The sequence below is a fragment of the Pleurodeles waltl genome, chromosome 1_2 (genome assembly GCF_031143425.1).
Source record: "Pleurodeles waltl isolate 20211129_DDA chromosome 1_2, aPleWal1.hap1.20221129, whole genome shotgun sequence".
NCBI classification, from domain to species: Eukaryota; Metazoa; Chordata; class Amphibia; order Caudata; family Salamandridae; genus Pleurodeles; species Pleurodeles waltl.
The window spans coordinates 298,761,803-298,787,334 of NC_090437.1; the positions used below are offsets into that span (position 1 = coordinate 298,761,803).

The following is a 25,532-nucleotide window of genomic DNA, read 5'->3' on the forward strand; positions in this document are numbered from 1 at the left end:
AAATTACACGAAGGACAGAGTGAAGAGGCAGTGATAAAGAGCAAAAAGTTGTGAAAGATATGCAGGTGGTGGATTTCAGAAAAAAGTGGAGAAAAAAAAGGTGTAAAAGTTTACCTCAGTGAGCGATTGCATAGGAAAGTGGTGTTAAAGGGACAAAAAGAGAGGGGGTTTGGCCAAGAAGGAACGGCGACAGACGCTTGATAAAGAGCTCCACGCCGGGCCCATTCATTATCCTGCATCCATTCCGACCGGGACCTTCTGTTGCGATCCCTGACTGAGCGCGGAGACAAGGAACACTGAGAGGGAGGATCTCGACTGGCGTAGACCCCTGGCAAGGCCTGCAGACAGCATTGCAATACCCGCAAAGCCACTTAAGGTACACAGCACACGGACCCTGAAAAGCTGTGGTGAGAGCCGGGGCGGCCACTGACACCCTGTCCACACATTCCATGCTGACGGCCTTATCTCCCAGGGCCATCCGACTTGCCCTGCATCTAGCCCTCCCCTGCATCGGACCGTGGGCCCCACCACCGTTATCATTGAGAGAGGAGCCTCTCCCGAGTGTGGCCGCAGTGCCTCGACCAGGTACAGAGGCCTGGAACTGCCAGAGAATCACCGTCCCACCACTGTCTGCCGCTCATCGTGTGCAGTGCCCGGGGGCATTACACTGGGGAGTTGGGGGGGGTGGGGAGATCATTGCTTCTTTTCTTTCTACCCCCGCTCCCCTCTTTTGGTCTGCTGTGAGCCACCCCCTCATCACCCTGCAGCTCTGAAATGCGCTGGGGGGCTACCGCTCTCAAACACTCGCCAGGTGAATGCTCCCCATGGGGATCCTGCATCCCCAGTGGGGCATCAACGAAGTAGGCAGCAGCATCATCAATGACCTCTGTAGTGGACCAACACGGGGAGCAGACTGCGCTGTGATTACAGGTTCGACCCTAGGGGCCACACCTGGGATTGAGATGGCCGCTGTCTTCCCCGGGGGGGGAGGGGAGGGAGCTGGTAAAACTAATACTCACTACACCGAGTCCTGACTTAGCTATTTCTGTCCCCTAGGCTGGTCTGGTGGGTCCTTAAGGGTCTCTTCGCCAGAGACCAGTAACTACTGCATCGCACAACCTTCACCTAAAAAGCAGGATGTCTGCAGGGGCGATGGTATGCCCACCAACCTCCTGGAACACCTCTCGGCACTTCCTGGTGGACACAGAAACCCCGGCAGGTGTCCCAAAAGGAACGTGGGAGTGGAAGAGAAAGAGAAAACACTGCCACGTCTTTCCGGTCCAGCCAGGCACCCTGTATCTTCGGAGGGGGGCAGGTTGTTGTTGAGAGAGTGATAGTAGAGTTAGTGCACTCAACTTCCTTGAAACTGAATCTCTCTTTCTGATATGGGCACGGGAGCGGTAGAAGAACACCGGGGTGCTCCAGCACTTTTCTTGGATAATAATAACTTTTACTAACAATGCATTACCAAAAACCCAAACTGAGTACCATAACAGTAAGTACTGCAACACTAGGGTTGGCTTCACAGAGATTCACTGTTGCACACTACAGTTAGAACTGTGGTTGCACTTATGCACAAGAAAGACAAACAAGGGCATTAATTATATCACATATAACTTTCCTGCATGCATAGGGTTAAACTAAAAGGAACAAAAACAATCCAAGAAATACAAATGTCCACTCTGGGTTCAAACATTTAGGGTGGCACAGTTTGGTTTGGTTTCACTCCGTGTGTGAAAAACCCTTCAAAAAGCAAATTCCTCAAACCTGAAACACAGGCATGAATGACACAATTTAAATCCAAGAGTTATGCTATTAGAGAAAGAAAAGTCACGTAAATGCTCTTTTAAAATTGCACTGTCACCTTTTGTAGTACTTGAGCTCAAACAGATTTCCTGAAGCACATTAGGCAAGTAACTACAATAATAATGTAGTATGTTCAGTAATGCATTTGTCTCTTCAAGATAAGCACTCTGCCTAAATACGAGGTCTGAAATACACCAGCTGTTCTAGGAAAGCGCGACGCTCAAAGAACAAACTCCCTGGAGAATACTAGTCACTTAGCTGCAGTCTTTTCCGGAGTGCTGGAGGAATGCCTGGTGTCAGCTGGTACAGGAACGAAGAAAATAATTGCCTCAAAAGTCCTGAATACAAGGATGACAGCAGGGACTGGACTGCCAAATCAGATGCTGTGGCCAGGAAGCAAAACAAAGCCAAGCAGGGAGGCATGCTTCACTCTGCTATTTATAAGCAATCAGGAAAGCAGTTGAGTTTCCACATGTGGATGAGTCACCACACAAAATTAGAAGCACATGTCTACACCACACCCAATTAGAAGCACATGTCTACGCCTGCTCACATTAGCAAACAAGCATTGGTAAAAGAAGCATTGATAAAAACCAATTGTGTAACACAGCACATTATGTTTCCTTAGAAACATGAAGGTTTAACCAAGAGCAGAGATATGATTTAACCCTAATCCATGGGGATGCTGACAGATAATGCAGGAAGCACCTTGGGGATTCCTGACACCCACTGAGTATTATGCTGCTTTTTCCACCTACACCACACAGCACCTTCTTGAGGTGTACAAAGAGGACATGGACAAGGGCCAGCTACCGGACTCTCTTCGTGAGGCCCCGATTGTGGTCCTCCCCAAACCACCGAGACCCGATGGATGTCAAGTCATAGCACCCCGTTTAACTGTTAAACCTTGAGGGTAGACTACTGGGTAAGGTTTTGGCGAACAGATTGCTCCCTGTTATTCACACGCTTGTGCATGCTGATCAATCTGGTTTCAAACCAGACCGCAGCACCTTCCTCAACATATGCCAGCTACTGCAGCTCATACATAACAACCCCCCCTCCCTAACCCCAACCTACCCTTGTGTGCCCTGAATCAGGTGGCTGTGTCATTTGATATTGAAAAAGCCTTCGACACCGAGGGTGGGATTTTATCTTTTCGGCTCTTACCAATATAGGGTTTGGGCCTCAGTATTTGAGATGGGTGTATGCGGAGCCGATAGCCAGGGTCAAGACTGGCCAGGTGATATTGGAAGGCTTTGCTATTCAACGGGGTACCAATTGTCACTACTTATTTTACCTCTGGCCATGGAACCTCTTCCTTGCCACCTACATGACCGAGCATGGGCCTGGGGTGTTCCTGAATTAGACACCCATCACATTATATCACTTTGGGGGTTATTCTAACTTTGGAGGAGGTGTTAATCCGTCCCAAAAGTGACGGAAAAGTGACGGATTTACCACCAGCCGTATTACGAGTCCATTATATCCTATGGAACTCGTAATACGGCTGGTGGTATATCCGTCACTTTACCGTCACTTTTGGGACGGATTAACACTCCTCCAAAGTTAGAATAACCCCCTTTATGTGGACGATGCCCTGGTATACCTCCGTGATGTCAGGACGGCCCTCCCTAGCCTTATGCAACTCCTATCTGCATTTGGATATGCTTCAGGCCTACAGGTGAATTGGCCCAAGTCATGCCTGTTCCCTATAGCACAGCACCCAACTCCACACAGGGTTGTCTTAGCGAATGTAACTCTCCAGTGGTACTATGACTCCTTTCAATACCCAGGAGTTCGCATCTATCACACTGTGAGGGGCATACAGGAGGGCAACCTTGACCGAGTGATCGCTAATATCCGCCAGTATTTGCTCTTCTGGTGGTCATTACCCTTGTCCCCACTGCATTGTGTTCCCATGTCTAAGATGCTGATAATGCCCAGACTGCTATACGTCTTTGCAGCGTTGCCCATCATGATCACACAAAGCTTCTTCCAGACGATTAATGGTCTCCTGCTCAAGCTTATATGGAGCGACAGCCATCGCCAGGTGGTCCTGGCCAATCTTGAGAGATCACTAATGGAGGGCGGATTAGGAGCTCCCAACCTTGAACTTTATTATGCAGCAGCGCAAGTGCAGTGTCCAATGGCCTGGTTATGCTCTGCCACTTGCTCAGAATTGCCACCAGTTCGTGAAACGCTGGATGGAATGAGTATTTATACTTGGCAGTCCGATTCGTCCGGTCATCACTGCCGAGTGCCATCTCAGATGGGGTGGCCTGCGCCTGTTGGCAGAGTTTTGTTCATCCCAAGGGCCCCCACCTTCCGTATTCACCGATAATCCTTGCATGGGATCTACTTAAACTGAGAGGAGTGATATGGGCTGCTGACCAATGCCCCTGGAGGGACTCAGGCATTGTCCACATGCAGGATCTCTACCTGGAGGGAATCCTCATGACATTCCAAGATATAACAGATACGTACAATTTCCCACTTGGACAATTCCTCACCTTTTACACCTTGCAACACGTGCTGCAAAATTCCTGGGGTGTCGCAGATGAGGAACTTCTAGCATCCCCGATGTTACATGCTGTGCTTTCGGCTGGAGGCACACAACACGCTATTACCACTCACTATACGGCTTTACAAGTGACTCTGCTGAATCCCATGGCAAATGCACACGCAAAGTGGGATGCAGTGCTGCAACAACCACTATCAGATAAAGACTGGACTAGGGTGCTACAACTACTGTAAGGAGTGTCCCGCAACATTAGTTTCAGATTCACACAATTTAATTATATCCACCAGGCCTATTTAGATTCCTGTCACATCAAGCACATGTTTCTGTTACTTTCTCCTGCCTGCCCCAGCTGAAAACTATCCCTGGCAGGATTCTATCACATGGTATGGGACTGTCCGATACTGCAGCCAACCAGGCATAAGGTAAACCGAGATGGGGAAGGAACTGACAACACATGACCTTCTGCCCACACCCTCTTCATGTCTGCTAATGCTCCATCCCACAGAAAGGGTGATAAGCACCTCCACAAATCCCCCTAGACCTTCATCGATGGCTTCGCAATTTGTTGACATGGACCCGTGCAGAAGCCCATACTACTGAGTGGCTTCGCGTGTGTGGAATCCTCCGCTCTGGGGTGAATGTAGAAGCTAAGAATGACTTTCATCCCCTTTGACCCTTGCACGGAACTAAGACACACGATTACCAATATGAGATGCTGCACTCATGACCCTCCTGCCCTCGTACACACACACAACCACTCGCCACACTTTTCAATTACCCCATCAGACCCCTCTCCTCCTCCTTTCGTATGATAGGACTAGAATTGCACCACATGTGGTCCCATAAGCACGTTTGTTTTTGTTCAATTGTTTTACCTGCTTTTACAGTAATTATTGCTCATATCTGTGCGATTGCTCTGGCAGTTACATTCAGAAAACAACCAAGCGAGTATAGCTCCACTTTATCTCTGCACAAGCCACATGTGGCGGTGTGCCATCTTATGCTGCAATGACTGTAGTGGCTGCCTCAGTTAACATGAACTATGTTTATTATCGTTTGGTTGTTAAAGGGACGGGGCCATGGAGTATGACGTGGTGAGGGGAGTGCACTGTGCACTCCCCTCAGTGCGCATGTGTGTTTGGCCGGCGCTCTCGGGCCGGCCAAACACACATGCACATAGGGCTCTCTCCAGCCCAGCAACACAGTTGCGGGCGGGGCTGGAGAGAACCTGCACAGGCTCCCAGGCAATCCTAACACCGCTCTGAGCAGCATCAGGATTGGCGCAGGGCAGGCTGGGAGCCTGTGCCTGCCTTCAGCGCAGCGGAGCAGGTAAGTTTTATATTTTACATTTTTAAATTAAAAAAAATAATTATTCCCCTTCCCCTCCCCCCTGCAATGTGCCCCGCCCCTTATAATCCCTGCGAGCCGTGACTGTCTCACAATCTGTTCTTTTCAGAATTGAAATATTTTCAATTCTAATTGCTAACCGCACAATTATTGTTGTTAGACATTTATTTGATACAGCAAACAGGCACTGGTAAAGCCACAAGGATTAGCTCATTTTAGGCATATGGTTGTTGTTGTGTGATATATCTGTATGTAGAGCAAGAATTAAGGGGGATTCCGCCAAATCTCATATCTGGAAGCTATTATTGACCTGTATCTGAGCCTGCCACATTAGAACATTGTGAATTTGTCCAGTGTAATTTGCCCACACTGGGACACATTCAGCACATCTTGCACACCTTCTGCTTTCAATTTGGAGCAGCAACAGGAAAGGGGTAAAAAGGAGTTCTTACTTTCACTTTAATCTGTGCAAAATACAAAGGCCTCACTTAAAGAGCCAACAAACCTCTTTTTTTTTTTTTTGGAGTCTTATCACAGCTAGAAGCTATCTAACTCCAAGGAGGCAATACAGTGGAACGAAACAAAGGAAACTTGACTTCTTATCACTTTACAAGTGGTTAAAAGAAACAATGATTTGAAGGGAGTTTTTTTTTTTACTTTGTTCAACTCATGTATGTTAAGATATGCTAGCACTGTAAGAATGTCAGATGTATTTGTATGAGTAATAACACTAATAAAGATTCAAATAGCACTTACTCATTTAGTGTTCGTATTTCACTTTTGCTGCGCTGCTTATTCTAATTTAGGGTTCAGGACACTTTCCATCGAACAAATATGGAGAATCATGCAGATGTGTAAATCAATGCACAGGAAATGTTACATAAGACAATGAGGGTTACCAGATCCACAAGTCACATATATTCATACTGGTAGGCATCATTTATTAAGAGTGCTTGATGGGTTAAAAATAAAGTAAGGATTTAAAATGTAATGCAGTGATTCAGGCGTTGTCTAAACTAATAAAGCTTTAATACTACCCAAATAATCAATTTTTAGCAACCTTAGAATTTCAAAAGATTATAAAAAAACAATAAGATTCTAAACCTATGCCTTATGGTTTGTTTGTAGCTCCTTGACACAGCTTCATAGCTCACTGTGCTATATTAGAAGGACTGTAACTCATAAACTACATGTAACAAATTGATTTCTGTTATAAAAGTAGTAACCCAGTGAGCTACCTCCACAAAATACAAATCTGTGATCTTTATATTGTGTTTTCCTGTGCAGCAGACACTTTAACCCACTATGCTAGAACCGTGATTAGACAAAATACAAGTATCACCATCAAGTGAATTAATCATCAGTTATATAACCTTTGTATCCGCGCAAAACTTCTGGGAACACAAACATTTCTGTAGCAGTTGCCTTTCCCCATAAGATGTTTTAAAATACCTCTTGCTTGTGACCAATTAAAGAAGCCAGAACAGATTTACTTTCACATTTGCCCTTGACATGACTGCACCACTCGCAAGTCACCCTCGTTCTGCTGCCATACCTTGACTCATAATTTATTGGATCCCAGGATAATTTGTTTTCCATTTCCATCAATGTCTGGATGAAACTGTGGAAACTGCATCACTAAGCTGGATTTTACCACAGTATGCAGTAATTTTTTTACCCTGATCTAAATGTGCTTATATGTTTTTTCGCTTCTACGACTCCTAGGTGCATTATACAAAGAGGTCTACTCATGGTGCAAAAGGGCCTCCAAAAAATTATTTACTGATAGTCTCAGGGGTTTGGCTAATTGTGTGCCAGGACCAGCTCCAACCCCTTCCCGTTTAGGGGGCACCTTCTCTGGTCCTGCAAATTATGGATCTCACCCCCATAAAGGATAAAGAATGTCAAAGCCAATAGTATGAAGATCACAGACAAAGACTTGGGCTATCCTAAAAGTAACACAGTTGACACTCAATAACACATATATTAACTTTTGAATACGAGTAATGGGCCGCAAGGATCCGGGCTGTACTGGAAGTACCCCGGGGGTACTTCCCAGCATAGAGGTCAGACCTCTACGTCACGCCGGCTGGACGGAGCAGAGGGCGGGCCACAACAAACAGGACAACGCCAGGTGGCAGAAAAAGGCCGTCGGCAAGAAACCGCGTTAATGGAGGAAGAGGTCAGTGACGGGGAAAAGGAGGAAAAAGAATTTAAAAAAGCACAAAAACTAAGGAAAGGCACTGGGTGAAAGGTAAACACAATACTAATTTAAGAGGAGGACAAGATTAAAACAATAAACCAAAAGAAGGTAGCTGAAAGTTCAGACAAGATAGAGAGAAAGGGCGTCAGACAAAGGAAATAGTGAAGAGCCATATAGAAATTAACAGAATCACTGAAGAAAGGACGCAGTAAAAACAAGAAAGAAGACAGGAAAGAGGGAAACAAAGCCAGGCAGGAAAAGCAATACCCATCTTAGAGACAAACGTACCTTCTAAAACGGCCTTCTTTTTCTCTCCCTCTCCCGGTGGACAATCTTCTGGATCCCTGAGGCGCCAACCTGCAACCAGAAAGAAAAGAAAGTAAGGAACAGGAAATAACAAAAGGAAGAATACAATCTGAAGACAAACAAGTAGTAAATAGCAAAATAATACAAAGGAAGAGACATTTATAGGAAAAGACATTAAAGAGTGAAACCCATAAAAACCCAACTTGCGCACTCACATTCTCACAGCACTCACACAAAAGATGACACCACAACAAACCCATCCACATCCATGCTTTTAAGATTGGGTCCTACTAACTGGCAACTTGGAAAGTGCTTTGAAGTCTCAATAAGAGGTGCATAAAACACTAGGGTAATGCTAAAATATTCATTGTTTATTAATGGTAAGGATTTATTATAGGTGGTTCTCTAACTAACAGGGCTGAGCTAATATGGCTGCGTCTGAGTCAATCACATGTCGGAAAACACTTTGATTATATTGTCCCTCAATATGCAGCTGAATCAGTCTGAGCTCATCCTGATTTTCAGTGACACTATCCTGTTACAAAATAACCTTCTTTTCTAAGCCCATTTTAAAATCATTTTCTTTTGTGCCTTTCGTCATACCTTAACAGGTTGCGGTCACTGCTACTGCCCAAGAGCTTTAAATGCACCATGCCTTTTCTTTAAATAATTATCAGTGAACTTCTACAAGTCCCATGTGAACTTTTGTTTATGTCCTATTGTATTTTAAGCAATGTGACTGACCCAGTATGCATTAAATCGCAGCATCAACTGTTTTTTGCACAAAACCCATGATAGGAACCCGTCCTCCAATAACTAAAAAAACATATTTTATTTTGATCACTGCTACTTGCCCACGCTGTTTTAAAAAGCCCCATCTGTCATTCATGCTTCCAAAGCTAGCCAAAGACAACTCCTAAATCTGTGTAAAGGTTTCTTAAATACTCAACTTTTGACGACACTACACTATCTATTAAAATGAACCCTTTGCTATGGATGCTCGAAAAACAATTGGGAGAGAACTAAGAGTAGGATCCTGCAAGAAGTCGGTCACCAGTGCCATACAAAACTATAGGAATAGTCTTTTGTGTGGATAGATGTGAGTTCAGTGAGGAGGAAACATGATGGTATCACATCATCTATCAACAAAGTTACAGCTGGGCATGCCTGGACAATCCACTACAAGTAATGAGAGAAGAATCCAAGCTCACATCAGAAGGTAGTTTAGAGTCAACGACAGAAAAAAACTATGGGGGAGCACAGCCATAGGTAGTACACACTAGATCCAGCAGTACACAAGATATTTCACTGTCACTTCATAGACATGTCCATACTCAATAGATGGTGTTAGAGTCTAAACAGATTTTTTTTAAATCCTTATTTTACCCGTTTCCTCCATTTATCTTCATGGCCCACCTAGGCTTCTTCTTAGCGCTCCCAGATCAAGAACCCTGGAACCGAGCCTGGTCTCAAGGATTTAGAGTACAAACATGTTTGGCAACAAGGTATAAAGAATGGTGGTAAGTAGACTAGGTAGAAAAGATCTGAGGGGGTTATTCATTGTACTGCAAGTAGGGGACCGAGTGGAGGTTAGGCAAGTCTTGCATCCTAAATATGATGCGTTCATGCACCGTTGTAGTAGTTCTAATGTCCACTCAGAGATTACAGGAATGGTTGACAAAGACCAATTTGGCCTGATGCCATTTTTACAGATATGTGAAAAGAGATACCGCCTGTAACTCTCAGGGCTTGCCAGACTTCTTACTGATAATTAGTATTTCAATTCTTTATTAGCATTTTCTGCAACAAACTCTGCAGAGCAGTACAGAAGATGACTCCAGCAAAGATTACACTGTAAAAGATTTCTGTACATCATTAAATAACGAAGCATACTTAAAAAGGGGGATGGGTAATGGTCATCACACATAGGATGTATTGAAAATCTTGAAAGCAAAGAAAAGGAAGAAAGCAATGATGCCTACATCACGTGTCAATACAAAGCAGCCACCCCTCAACAATTTCCCCTTTACTTGTAACTTGTTACAAAAGCCATAGATATAAACCTGAAGCCCACTTAAAAAGTGAGGGTCATCTTATGTCCTGTGTCTCTTTCAATTGGGAATATATACAGAATACAAGCATGGATTACAAATCGATAGTAGTGGCTAAACTTTTCAATGGATAAGTAATCATTAATCAGAGGTAGACCACACATTGATAGGAATCTATGCCAGAAAAGAGCCCCACACCTCTTTGAATTGTAACATTTGATTGTTCAATTTGCTAATTATTTTTTCGTTTTATGTCACCATGTGGATATCCGTCAACCAGATTCTAAGGAGTGGCAGAACTGTAGACTTCCAGTGGTGTAAAATACCCACCTTAGCTACCGCTAAAGCAGCCACGAACACCGTATTGATGAGGGGGTATTAGGGGTAACTGGGATGAGTTGTGTAGAATGGCTTTTCTACCAGTCAATGGAAGAGAAATACTAAAATTTGTTTTAATTGCTTCTCATAACGCTCTCAAAAAATGGTAGAGCAGTGGACCTTCCCAAACTATGTGTACTATCTCACAATATGGAGCATGGGGCCTCCAGCAATTGAAATTTTACAATTGCCTTGAAATGTTTTACCGCACACCAGTGAAATTGATGCAAAATATTACAGCAACTAAATTTAGGTCTTGCTTTTTTTTTTTTACTGTGTCCTGTTATTATCATCGATGATAGGAAACTAGTTGTGTTCTGCAAAGTCCAGGCCAATCCTTGTAGATCACAAATTGCAGAGAGAAGCTGCAGTCGGTATCGAAAAAAGGTTATCGATGAGTGTCGAATATAAAGCAGTCAGTGTTATTATAGTCCTTCCACAGTGTGAGATATTTCAAGATAGGGTCTATAACATGGGTATAGGGCTGATTCCCCAGAGTAGCTATAAGACAGTGGACGATCTGCAAGTATCAGCAGTGCTGCAAATGTGGCAAGTCATGGTGTTGTATAAGGACCTGAAAGGGGAATACATCCCTACCTTGTATCAAATAGACTATGTGTCATATCCCCTTCTCCAACGATAGTGACCATTCAACTTCAACCTCCCTGATGTGTCCCCTTTCATTTCTCCACAGGGGAGTGTGGGAGTGAATCCAAGCTAAAGTCCCTAGCAAGGAGTGCAACCTTTGCCATGCATATTGTGTTGCTTTCAGAAAGGGATAGGTAGCATGACATGATCTGGAAAGATCACAGTAGAGTAGTATCAAGTCAGGGAAGGAGCCAAAGAGGTGGCTTTCTATGCATCACCAAAACATGATTTGTCCACCTGTCTTCATCATGCAGGCAATCTGTGTCAGTTGCGTGGCCAACCAATATGATTATGTTGAAGTCCCAGGCCTTCCTTAGACGTTGCAGCCCAAAGTTTGGGAGCTTTAAGTCTGGGTCTGCAGTCACCCCAGACAAATTTCCTGATAACCCTATCAATCTCCCGGAAGGTAGAGACTAGATGAATTATAAGGAGCATACTAAAAGTATACACAGATCTGCATAACTCCACTTCCCTCATCACTCACTCTAGCTTTGTCTGTATTCTTCAAGCTCAGAGACATTTTTTCCAGTTACCCATACCCTATACTCCTCTGCTTATTCACTATACAACTCGGAGCTCTAAGCATTCTCTTTGAATAACGGAGCTAGCTTGTTGCTAATTAAGATGTAAAAAATTAATGAGGATGGTACACATGTGTGTGTATATACACCTTCTCCTCTGGACTGATCGCTCTCCAGAAGTCACTCAAACCTGCACAGTGAAGTGTGTTTTTAACCTTTGAGAAAATGAACTTGTTGCCCCCATTCCCACCCCTGATGTATTCTGGCATCTGAGACTAAGCTGAAGTCCCTGCTACCACCATATTTCCCACCATCAGATGTGATGGTTTTGAAAAGAAATCATGACAGTGTGGGGATTATACTGTAGCTATTTTTAAGGCACTATTTATAAGGGAATCCATTTTTATCAAACAACATCCCTGTCTTTCAAAGTGTCATGGGCCTGGAAAAGTGAGCCTGCATGTATAAATACTGCAATTGCATCGTTTTTTATACTGAGAAGGAGTAGAAATATAATGAGAACAATTTGTGCTTCATTTGTGACTGGTCATGGTGTGTAATAAGATGTGTTTCCTTCAGGGAATCTCTCAACTATTTTCAACCTAAAATGCATTTTGCTGGCAAGTCGAGGACTTTGACATTTAAGAAAAAAAATCTTAACCATTATGTATTGTTTTGGCCCGGCCTCTCGTATCTGCTTCTTTACATAAGTCATGAGGACCCGTGGCCCATGATTGTTCTGAGGTAATTAAAGGAGTTTCAATATGATCATAGTCTGGGACTATCGGATGCTTTAGTAAACAGTTTCCCAAATCCTTCTGTGGAGCCACCCTCTACCTCTCTTGTCAATTCCCTCGTAGCTAATAAAAATGTTGACTATGGGCCAGATGTAGCAAAGGTTTTTACCCATTCTATGTCTATGGGAAAAAGTGTTCGTACATATGGCCCTATACCCCTATACCACTCAAAACTCCTAGCCAGAATTCCCACACTTCTTTGGATAGTAACAGAAACCGACTTGTGTTGTAGGACCTATCACCCGCAAAAGTAAAAGCCCCAAATGCTATATGAACACAATGATTTTTCATAGCAATTTTTTAAATTATTCTGCAGATGTGGATATTTGCAGTATTTGGTCCTAGAGTTGGGGTGGCACCCGTGGAAACCAGGTCATTTCAGCAGTCATTTCAGAAAACTAGACAACTGGGGGAGTCTGTGGAAGTGTGGCTTGCGTGGATACTACTAATTTCAAACCCAGAATGTCTGTCAAACTTTGACTAAATCACAGATTTTCCTCAGTTTCTGTGAGAGAAAGTTCCGAAATCTGTGTGTTTTAACAGCCGTCCTACCACCCAGCATTACCACAGTTCTCCCGATAAAAACGGTACCCCCACTTTTTTGAGTAGTCCTATCATCTCTAACAGGAGCTGATCAAAAACTGGACTGTGTGAAGTTAATGTACATTGTCACTGTGGTCTTCACATAGTTACAGTATTGTCCCATTCCTAGCATTTTCAAATCAGGAGAAGTTTGGGAACTTGAGGTAGAAAGACTTTGGGTACTCATAGTAAGTGCCCAAGACTTCCATTACAGAAATATGGGAAAAACAGTGTTTGTGGCCCATACTTAAAGGATATTCTGGGTATGAAAACATGCTGGATCAACACAAGCCATTCTACCTGGATTCCCCTGTGTGGCTAGGTTTCAAAATGCCACAGGTTGATGGTATTCCCTGGCTTCCAACTTAGGATATGTCAACATTTTGCAGCTACCTTCCCATTAGGACATTCGGCGTTTAAAGCATTTTTTGACATTTGCCGTGCATGGAACCATGCTTCAATCAATACCACCCTGATTTCCATAGGCCTTTAGGTTTCAGAAATGCACAGACCGGTAGGGACCATGGTTGTCAGAGGGCTGACAAGTAGCAGCCATTCTCTGTGGAAAGATAGAGGAAATTGGGTGTATTAGGAGTAGTTGAAGATTGCCGAGTATTCCGAGTAAGAAAGCATGCTGGAATCAACGCAGACCACACCACTCTGGATTTCCTCGATTTTCTCACCCACATGTATAAGAAAACCCAATAGACCCACAGTGGAACAAAAGTGTGAAACAGAATGAAGTGTGATGCAGACAGATGTGAAAAGTATGCCAAGAGAAATCAAAATTCTTATCACTTGCCATGGGGGGGATGTCCGCAGTATTTTTCTGCTCCTCGCCCCACAGACTGGGCAGAAAGACTTTGAGCTCAGGCAAGGCAATGTTGTAACAGACTTGCCACTCTTAGAAGAAAGACAAAGGCACTTCAATGTGGCCGGGATCTCTGGGACTCCTATGCTTGCCTCAAAAGGGAAGCATTTGGGGGTGCGCTGACTGTATTCATTCAGTTCATGAATAAAAACAGTGCCCCAAGCTAATAAACATTCATGGCCTTATTCCAGGCCAACACACCCTCCAGGAAAGAAAGAAAGGCCAGCACTACCGCCTCGGATTTTAACAGTTGCACAAACAAGAAAGCTGGCCGAAACTGCCGACCACCCCTGGCCTTCAAAATTGGCAAAAGTAACCGGAGTTGCAAAAAAATCATAGTGGTTGCAGAAGAGAACAAAATGCTCGAGGGACTGGGGCGAACAGCAATCACAGGTTCACACTAAAATCACGCAGAGGTCATACTGGCCTGAAGGAAAGCATATATGGACACAAATTGAGCACAGCCGAAAACATGGTTAAAAGGGATCTGTCCCAAGGGCGCATAACATGGCTAAGGTAGGGTTCAGGACTGGCCACTGTTTTCAAAAGCAAAAGAGAATGAGTAACAGGTTTGACAAGAGCCTTTTTTCCCTTTCTTCATACACTCTGGTCAAAAATGACTAATTGACTACCTTGCTGTCCTTCTTACTGATGCATTGTGGGTTACTGAACAAACTGGGGCGACCTAAAAACCGGGAGAGAAATTTGATGTACTTTAGCTATGGAATCGTAAGACCATACACACACCCAAGATAGTCCTCTATGATATCCCTATTCTGGACCTTGAACTCCCCACTCCACACTGAATCCAGAATAGCAACTGTGCTAGTTTCACATGGTCCTCTGCACAGTCCAGTCCCAATTCCTCGTGGACAAAGTGGGTTGAGCTAGAAGGACCCACACCAAACAGCCTCCTACAAAAGCGATTCCCTTAATTTTGAATGTCTCTGCAATTACTAACCCCCTAAATAGCAGCACGGGAAGACACTTCATTTATATATACCTGCAATAGGGGCAGAACTGAGTTGCTACCTACAGTAAGTGCAAATTTAAACAGAACCACAAGCCTGAATAAAGGGAGTACATTGACTTGAAAGACAAGGTCGCCATTTGCCACACTGGTCAAAAGTAACTCCCAAGCAGGAACAGGTTGCCACTCTACTTACAGCCTTCCCCCCTTAATAGCTAGGGATCTAGTTTTAGAATTCTGCTTTCCGCATACCATGTAATGGTTTTTTGTGGTGTTTGGATCCAGACACAGCTCGTCCATAAAATTTACAAACAAATCGACGAGCATTTTAAGGTTGTTTGCGTTGTGGGACAGCAATACTGCGTCATCCACATACAACAAGGAGAGTACATAGGTAGACTTAACTTTGGGCAGATCTTTACTATTGGCAACCAAGTGGTGATTAAATCTGGTAATGTATAAAAGAAAAAGGATGGGCGCCAGCCCACACCTTGTCTAACCCCACACAGAAGATTAGATGAGTTGGTGCATTACACCCCCCACCCCGTATCTAAAAGAGGCATTGATGTCCATGTGAAGAGCTGTCAGAAAATCATCCAGAGGGGGAAGGCAGTCCAAGGGCTGCTAAGTTATGCCACAGTTTGGACCTGACCACCCAGTCGAATGCACATCCGAGGTCCATAAAAGCTAAAAAGATAAAACCCTGTTTGGCCACCACATATTTACCAATCAACAAATTTAAATTTAGGCACTGCTCCATGGTACCCGTTCCTTCCCTGAAACCATACTGGACGAGAGAATGCTGGACAGGGCACTCAACGTAAGATGTACTACAACGCACGGTTGGAACTGAGCTCAGTGTGCTAGCTACACCAACAGTAGTGGGGGTACCATTTCTCGACTTACACGAAAAGATGGAAGAGATAGAATTACATAGTGTCAAGACAGTGGACTCTAAGCTGGACAGCCTCTCCAGCAGGGAGGAACAAACTTTGTGCAATAAAATCCTTAAGATTGTCAAGAAGACAATCCCAATCATGCAATACAGGGTCCAGGATGCTCGATGTGACCCCAGGAAGTGCCAAATTACTCAAAGAATGAAATTTACATTTGGCATTTCCAGTCTGTTTCTGTTGGCGCCTTTTCTTTCCTTGGGCACTCCTATTTAAAAAGTCAGGCAAGGTACACTAAGGTGGCCGATCCTAAGCCAGGAGAGGTGGTCTGAGGTGGACTAAAGGGAATGGACCAGTCATCAAGGCTCAATTGTGCCTGAGGAGCTATCTCCCCTCGTGGTGAGCCAACAGAAATCCTGGTCCGCCCTCTGTCTTTAAACAGAGCCTACGCTCTGCAGGTCGATTTCCTTCGAGATAGCACCAACTGCCTGGGCCAAAAAACAAAAAAAAAAGAGTACAGGGTTGTGCTAGTGAAGGTCCTAGGGGCGGAATCTTTCACAAATTTGGTAGGTACCTGGGTGACTAATTCTAAAAAAAAAAGGGGCTCATACAGTTTTTCAGTTCTCCCAGTCAACCTCAAGAGACCCAGGAGACTACAAAAAAACAAGGCAAACTTAAAAAAGGGCAGAGGAATTACCCTGCACAGTTTTGAGGTAGGCACGTTGATCAGAAGGGGGGAGCTCTTCCGGGCCTGGTCTTGTCCGGGGTGCTTTCCCCATGTGTCCCGTGCTGCGGTAGCCCTGTGCGGCTTTGTAGTCACCACTCCTCCTCACACACTATGGGGGTGATTCTGACCTCGGCGGTAAAATGCCCTTACCGCCGGTCAGAAGACCGCCATAACACCGCCGCGGCCGCGGTCAACCGCCACGGTCATTCTGACCCACAACGGCCAAACCTCCAAAAATCCGTCCTCCACTGCAGCCCGCCACATCGGCGGGCAGCGATAAACTGGAGATGACCAAACCTCCACCGTCACGCCAACAGAAATACACCCATGCCATTACGACCCACGAATCCACACGGCGGTCATTCAAACGCGGTATTCCATTGGCGCTACACACCGCCGCGGTCAGAATACACACACATCACCAAAACACAGCCACATTGGACAATTTGAAAAACACACACCTGATACACATACACACACCACTCCCACACAATCAACCAACTATAAAACACACAGCCACATCACCCACAAACCCCTGCGACCCCAATTACTGAGAGAAGGAGAGAGAGACACAGCAGACAATCCAAAGCAAGACACACTGAGGCACACTACACCATCACACACACCACATAGTAGCACAAAGCACCACTCACCAACACACTCCTCATCACATACACCACCCCACACCTCACCCACACCACCCCATGGCACCCCAAAGGCATCCACGATTTTCGGACCAAGAACTCCGGGTCATGGTGGAGGAAATCCTAAGAGTGGAACCCCAGCTCTTCGGCTCGCAGGTGCAGCACACCAGTATAGCCAGGAAGGCGGAGCTATGGCAGCGGATCGTGGACAGGGTCAACGCGGTGGGACAGCATCCCAGGAATAGGGAGGACATCCGCAAAAGATGGAACGACCTACGGGGGAAGGTCCGGTCGATGGTCTCCAGGCACAACATCGCGGTCCAGAAGACTGGCGGCGGACCCCCACCCACCCCTCCCGAATTTACATCGTGGGAGCAAGAGGTCTTGACCATCCTGCATCCTCAGGGCCTCGCAGGAGTAGCCGGAGGAATGGACTCTGGTAAGTCCCATCTCAACTACTATATCCCCCACACCCCACCAGCATGCCAACCCACACCCCCACCCTCACCCGCAACCCCCCAGCACACATCCTTCCTGACAATGTCTCACCAGCACAACCCACCCATCCCAACACCAACTCCTGCATGCCAACACAAACCATGGGCACCCATCACCTAAGCATGACCACTGCACTAACCCCTCCCCCCCCACTAAATACCCTCACAACACCTCCCTCCAGGGAATGCCTGCACTGGGGGACAAGGGCACCCACAACACGCATGCTATTGCACACACAGAAACAATAACCAAACTCTCTTACCCCATGCAGGACCCGAACGACAACACACCAGCCAGGAGGGTCCAGAAGTGTCCATCCCACCCCCGGAACAGGCCCATACCGAGGATAGCAGCTCTGTCGACAGTGAACCTGATGACCAGCCCGGACCATCGGGGACCTCTGGGCAGTCGGTTCCCCTCAGGCAGCCACAGGCCACACCAGACCCGACCCCCTCTGCCGACACCAGCACAGCTCCCACCCAGCGGGCCCATGCCTCTGTCTCTAGGACAGCTCAATCAGCGGTGTGTCTGCCACTACAGGCACCCAGGCTAACCCGACACCCCAACAACAACAGGGACCTGGGGGCAGTGGGAGCGGGCACACCGGCCAGGGGACAGAGGCCGGGGGAAACCGGGCAGCTCGGAGGGCTGCTGTGCGACAGGGGGGGGGAGGAGAGGCCCAGGGAACCCACTCTCCAAGAGGCCCTCACCACCCTCATGGGGGCCTACCACCACTCCCAAGAAACGATGGCGACGGTACTGGCCAGGTTCACTGAGATCCAGGCACAGCAGGAGGAACGCTACATGGGGTTCAGGGAGGAGCTGAGAATCATTGGGACCGCAATGGGGACCATCGTCCTGGCCCTCCACAGGATAGAGGACGCGTTGCGGGACCATGGTGCACCACACAGGGCCCCTGTCACTAGGCCGGACCAGGAACAGCCTACCACCTCCGCCGGCGCTAGTGGACAGGAGGTCCCAACACCTCGACAGCCCCCCAGAACCCCACCTCCTGCTGAAGAACAACCACCCCGTAAGAGGAGCCTGAGACCAAAGAAAAAGACAGAGTAGGATGTCAAGACCCCCGCCAGCAGGACATACCCCCTCAAGTCTTCCCACTGTCCCACATTGCCACCCTGTCCAACCATGAACTGCCTATGCTCCATCCTTCCACAGGCAAAAGAACAATGCACCTGTGAGACTGAGAACTGGATTCTGCCATGGATACTCCTCCACCCCCACCCATCACCCTTAGAATCACATGTACCGGTATCTAGCACTGTAAATAAATCACATTTTGCACACAAACCTGTTTTGAGTCATGCTGTATTATTAACAAAGGGATAACATATTACTGTTCAATTTCTGTTCTGTCAATTAGTCATGACAACATACCAATGTCAATACGCTGTATTTCATGGGCGAACCAAGCAGAAGTCAGGTACTGAGTCAGACAGCACTGAGAAGGGAAGGGAAAGGCATAAATTAATAAAAAACATCTGTGGGGAACTACAGAAAGTACAGATGCAGGAGGCTAGAAGCAATTGTGAAATGGCGTGGGTGATTCTTACCTGGGTGTTACTGGAAATACTGTTGTATCACTCTGTCCCTATTGTCTGTGTCGTCCTCAGAGTCTTCCTCCTCTTCACTCTCCACAGGCTCCACAGCTTCTACAACACCACCATCTGGACCATCCTCCTGCAGGAAAGGCACCTGGCGTCGCAAAGCCAGGTTGTGAAGCATACAGCACGCCACGATGATATGGCACACCTTCTTTGGTGAGTACATTAGGGATCCACCAGTCATATGCAGGCACCTAAACCTGGCCTTCAGGAGGCCAAAGGTTCGCTCAATCACCCTCCTTGTACGCCCATGGGCCTCATTGTAGCGTTCCTCTGCCCTTGTCCGGGGATTCCTTACTGGGGTCAGTAGCCACGGCAGGTTGGGGTAACCAGAGTCACCTATTAGCCACACACGTTGTCTCTGTAGCTGCTCCATCACATAGGGGATGCTGCTATTTCGCATCACATACGCGTCATGCACTGACCCTGGGAACTTGGCATTTACATGGGAGATGTACTGGTCAGCCAAACAGACCACCTGGACATTCATCGAATGATAATTCTTTCTGTTTCGGTACACCTGCTCATCGTCTTTTGGGGGTACCAAAGCCACATGGGTCCCATCAATGGCACCAATGATGTTGGGGATATGTCCAAGGGCATAGAAATCACCCTTCACTTTGGGCAAGTCACCCTCCTCGGGGAAAATGATGTAGCTCCGCATGAGTTTCATCAGGGCAGACAACACTCTGCTCAAAATCTTTGAAAACATAGTCTGAGACATTCCAGATGACATGGCCACTGTGGTCTGGAATGACCCACTGGCCAAAAAATGGAGGACTGACAAAACCTGCACCAGAGGGGGAATCCCTGTGGGTTGGCGGATGGGGGACATCAGGGCTGGCTCCAGCTGGGCACACAGTTCATGGATAGTGGCACGGTCAAGTCGGTATCGAAGGATTATATGGCGTTCTTCCATTGTCGACAGGTCCACCAGCGGTCGGTACACGCGAGGATTCCTCCTTCTCATCCCAAGTCCCAGCGGACGGTGCCTAGGAAGGACAACATGGAGCACAGAGTCAGCCAAACCACAGGTACGTACAGACAGCTTGCACAGTTAAAGAATGGCAATGGGTTGAAAGGCGTGTATGTGTGGCAATGCAAGGCCTAGGCCTGTGTGTCGCAGTCAAAATTAAGCCATGTGGGCCCTTGAAATGGCGGCTGCCTGACCTGTGAAGTGGGACAATGGGATGTGAGGTCACTGCGCTGGCGGGGCACACCGTGGCGGTAGGCGGTCGAAGACCGCGGCGCAAAGCCGCATTGGTTAACATTGAAGCCTATGGGTTTCAGGAGCCAATAACGAAGTGCGCCGGCGGTCGCGGTACGCACCGCCGCGGTACGCACCGCCGCGGACGTGACCGCCATTTTCTATCTGCTTAATCACTCGAGACCTGATCATCCACAGGAGAGGACCTATACTGCAAGTGCTGCTGTGACCTCGGTCTGGAAGATACAATGGCTACTGTGACTGGGGAAAGGGCCCCTGCCTTCACGTCTGAAGAATTGGACAAGCTCGTGGATGGGGTCCTCCCCCAGTATGCGCTACTCTACGGTCCTCCAGACCAACAAGTGAGTACCCCGGGTGCTAATGGAATGGGCTATGCCTGTGTGGATTGGGGTGGATGTAAGTTGGTGGGGTGGGGGGCGAATGAGGAGTGCAACGCCCGACAGATGAGAGCATGTGCCATATGGCAAAGTGGGTGGGGGGGGGGCAATTACATCTAACATGCAGGCCATTGATGATTTCCTCCTTTCCACCCTGTACATGTCTAATAGGTCAGCGCCCATCAGAAGATCGAGATTTGGCGTGCCATCGCCAAGGAAGTCCGGACCTTGGGGGTCCACAACAGACGGGGCACCCACTGCCGCAAGAGGTGGGAGGACATCCGCCGCGGAACAAGGAAGACCGCAGAAACATTGCTGGGGATGGCCTCCCAACCTAGGAGGGGTGCCAGTCGCACCATGACCCCCCTGATGTCCCGGATCCTGGCGGTGGCCTACCCTGAATTGGATGGGTGCTTTAAGACATCACAGCAGACACAAGGGGGTGAGTATCAGCACATTCTCCTATCTTTCTGCGCAGTGGAGGCGTCTGGGTGGGGGAGGAGGGCTGTGGGTGACATTAGGCCAGGGCGCTTTCTGTAGTGTAGTCCTCTCCCTTAGGCATGGCCCTGTGCCCCCGGCCCCCACCTCTGTAGGGTGACAAGTACAGCCATTGAAGGTCCAGCATCTCCCATGTGCGCGTTTGATGTCTCTTGGCCTGTTGTCTTAGTCAGTAGTACTGAGTAGTGTACCCCGAATGCGCGGCTTAGTGCATTAGGCACCTGTGTCTGTCCTCTCCGCCAACGGTGTTGACATTGCATGCACTCAACCTGGTCTTCTTTTTTCTCCCCCCACCCTTTCTCTTCATCTTCTTGTGCATGTGTGCATTAGCATCATCAGGCGGAGGAGATATGGCATCGGAGCACGAGGGAGCTGCAGGACACAAGGCCCCGGTGGGCCCAGGAACAGACACCGAGGGCACCAGTGATCCGGAGGGCGAGGGGAGCACCACGACGGGGACCGCTGGTGAGAGCAGCGAAAGCGACACGTCCTCAGATGGGAGCACCCAGCGCACCAGCCCCGCTCTCCCAGCAGCCCCTCAGTCTTCGCTCCGTGCCGGTTCGCCCAGGAAGGCGCGCGTCTCCTTCGCCCCAGGCACCTCAGTCCCTGCCCCTCTTGCCCCTGCTGCCCTCAGTGCGGAGCTCATAGACCTGGTAAGGACGCTCATTGTTGGGCAGACGACCCTTCTGAATGCCATCCAGGGTGTGCAAAGGGAGGTGCAACAGAGCAATGCGTACCTGGAGGGCATTCATTCGGGTCAGGCTGCCCATCAACGAGCGTTCACTGCTCTGGCCTCAGCACTGACGGCAGCCATTGTCCCTGTTTCCAGCCTCCCTCTTCTGACTGCCTCCAGCCTGTCTCTGTCTCCTGTTCCTCAGCCTATCCCATCCACACCATCAGACCAGCCTGCACACACCTCAACACCCAAGAGCAGCTCATCCAAACACAAGCACCACAGATCCCGCAAACACTCACCCGAGCAACACCCAGATGCAGACATGCCAACAGCCACTGCCACCCCTGTGTCCCCCTCCTCCTCGTCTCCCTCCTCCCTCCCTGTGACGTCTACACTCACACCTGCATGCACCCCAACATCAGCCAGTGCTTCCATCACCACCTCACCCTCCAGTACAGTCCACACTCGTGCAGTCACCACCCCCACTGCCATGTACACGTCCCCTGTGTCCTCTCCCACTGTGTCTGTCACCCCCTCTTCCAAGACACACAAACGCAGGCAGCCACCCACCCAACAGCCATCCACCTCACGACAGCCTACAGCACCAGCACCTTCACCCAATGACAGCACACCTGACTCTCCTACAACCACCTCCTCTACCTCCACTTCCATCTCCACTTCTCCTACCCTTTACCTTGGCCCTAAAAAACTTTTCCTGGCTAACCTTCACCTCTTTCCCCCCGATGACCTCCCCCATCCATCTTCAAAGAGTCCCAAGAGCACCGCAGCCACCACCAGCCCAGCTTCGGGTGTCACTGTTGTGCCTGGGTTCTGGAGCCCACCCTTTGCCAGCAGTGACACATCGATCAGCAGCAAGGACACGTCCAGCCCCCCCCCCGGCAAGAGGACCCGCAAAACCAAGGACCGCCGTGCGAGGACCGACAGGGCTGCCCCCAAGGAGCAATGTGCGGCCACTTCACCACCCACACCATCTGGGGGAGGCAAGGGCCCGAGAGCCCCATCAAAGGAGCGGAAGGGCAGCAGGAGCGCGGAGAAGGTGGACCCCACATGCCACATCCCAGCTGGGAAGGAGGACACTAAGGAGGCCAGGAGGCCGTCCCCGAAGGGTCCAGAAACGTCACGGTCCGAGGGCGACTGAACAGGGAGTCCAGGCCAGGTCTGGCTCCCTTGACCTGCTGGATGGGCACCGCTGAACAGGGCCCGCGGTGCAGAAGAGCACCGCTGAACAGGGCCCCGCCGTGGAGATAGGCACCGCTGAACAGGGCCCGCGGTGCAGAAGAGTACCGCTGAACAGGGCCCCGCCGTGGAGATAGGCACCGCTGAACAGGGCCCGCGGTGCAGAAGAGTACCGCTGAACAGGGCCCCGCCGTGGAGATAGGCACCGCTGAACAGGGCCCGCGGTGCAGAAGAGTACCGCTGAACAGGGCCCGCCGTGGAGATAGGCACCGCTGAACAGGGCCCGCGGTGCAGAAGAGTACCGCTGAACAGGGCCCCGCCGTGGAGATAGGCACCGCTGAACAGGGCCCGCGGTGCAGAAGAGCACCGCTGAACAGGGCCCCGCCGTGGAGATAGGCACCGCTGAACAGGGCCCGCGGTGCAGAAGAGTACCGCTGAACAGGGCCCCGCCGTGGAGATAGGCACCGCTGAACAGGGCCCGCGGTGCAGAAGAGCACCGCTGAACAGGGCCCCGCCGTCTCATGCACCGCTCCGCTGGGCCCTTCCTGTCAAGCACCGCTCCGCTGGGCCCCGCCGTCTCAAGCACCGCTCCGCTGGGCCCCGCCGTCTCAAGCACCGCTCCGCTGGGCCCTTCCTGTCAAGCACCGCTCCGCTGGGCCCCGCCGTCTCAAGCACCGCTCCGCTGGGCCCCGCCGTCTCAAGCACCGCTCCGCTGGGCCCCGCCGTCTCAAGCACCGCTCCGCTGGGCCCTTCCTCTCAAACACCGCTCCGCTGGGCCCTTCCTCTCAAGCACCGCTCCGCTGGGCCCTTCCTCTCAAGCACCGCTCCGCTGGGCCCTTCCTCTCAAGCACCGCTCCGCTGGGCCCCGCCGTCTCAAGCACCGCTCCGCTGGGCCCCGCCGTCTCAAGCACCGCTCCGCTGGGCCCCGCCGTCTCAAGCACCGCTCCGCTGGGCCCTTCCTCTCAAGCACCGCTCCGCTGGGCCCTTCCTCTCAAGCACCGCTCCGCTGGGCCCTTCCTGTCAAGCACCGCTCCGCTGGGCCCTTCCTGTCAAGCACCGCTCCGCTGGGCCCTTCCTCTCAAGCACCGCTCCGCTGGGCCCCGCCGTCTCAAGCACCGCTCCGCTGGGCCCTTCCTGTCAAGCACCGCTCCGCTGGGCCCCGCCGTCTCAAGCACCGCTCCGCTGGGCCCCGCCGTCTCAAGCACCGCTCCGCTGGGCCCCGCCGTCTCAAGCACCGCTCCGCTGGGCCCTTCCTCTCAAGCACCGCTCCGCTGGGCCCTTCCTCTCAAGCACCGCTCCGCTGGGCCCTTCCTCTCAAGCACCGCTCCGCTGGGCCCTTCCTCTCAAGCACCGCTCCGCTGGGCCCTTCCTGTCAAGCACCGCTCCGCTGGGCCCTTCCTGTCAAGCACCGCTCCGCTGGGCCCTTCCTCTCAAGCACCGCTCCGCTGGGCCCTTCCTGTCAAGCACCGCTCCGCTGGGCCCTTCCTCTCAAGCACCGCTCCGCTGGGCCCCGCCGTCTCAAGCACCGCTCCGCTGGGCCCTTCCTGTCAAGCACCGCTCCGCTGGGCCCCGCCGTCTCAAGCACCGCTCCGCTGGGCCCTTCCTGTCAAGCACCGCTCCGCTGGGCCCCGCCGTCTCAAGCACCGCTCCGCTGGGCCCTGCCGTCTCAAGCACCGCTGAACAGGGCACCGCCGTCTCAAGCACCGTTGATGGTTCATTGTGCCCACCATGCCTCCTCCTTGACCAGTGGAGACTGTCATCCACCTGATGGACTGTGGCTTTGCACTCCCCAGGATGGTCCAGTGGGCAGCCCACCCACTGTAGAGACATTGAGAGACTGTGGCTTTGCACTCCCCAGGATGGTCCAGTGGGCAGCCCACCCACTGTAGAGACATTGAGAGACTGTGGCTTTGCACTCCCCAGGATGGTCCAGTGGGCAATCCACCCACTGCAGAGACTTGAGAGACTGTGGCTTTGCACTCCCCAGGATGGTCCAGTGGGCAATCCACCCACTGCAGAGACTTGAGAGACTGTGGCTTTGCACTCCCCAGGATGGCCCAGTGGGCAGCCCACCCACTGTAGAGACATTGAGAGACTGTGGCTTTGCACTCCCCAGGATGGTCCCGTGGGCATGGTGGCTCCTCGTGGATCTGGCGTCGTGGACTCATGTG

The 25,532-nt window shown here is 49.6% G+C and overlaps 1 protein-coding gene across 2 annotated transcripts in view; it reads right to left on the reverse strand.

Annotated features, from left to right (window-relative positions):
* LOC138299827 (broad substrate specificity ATP-binding cassette transporter ABCG2-like) overlaps positions 1–25,532 on the reverse strand; it is a 676,683-nt gene that overhangs the window by 510,439 nt on the left and 140,712 nt on the right. For both annotated transcript variants that reach the window (XM_069238424.1, XM_069238432.1), the window contains exon 2: positions 8,166–8,234. The gene's annotated coding sequence lies outside the window, so the exon portion shown is untranslated. The remainder of the gene's footprint in view (positions 1–8,165; positions 8,235–25,532) is intronic.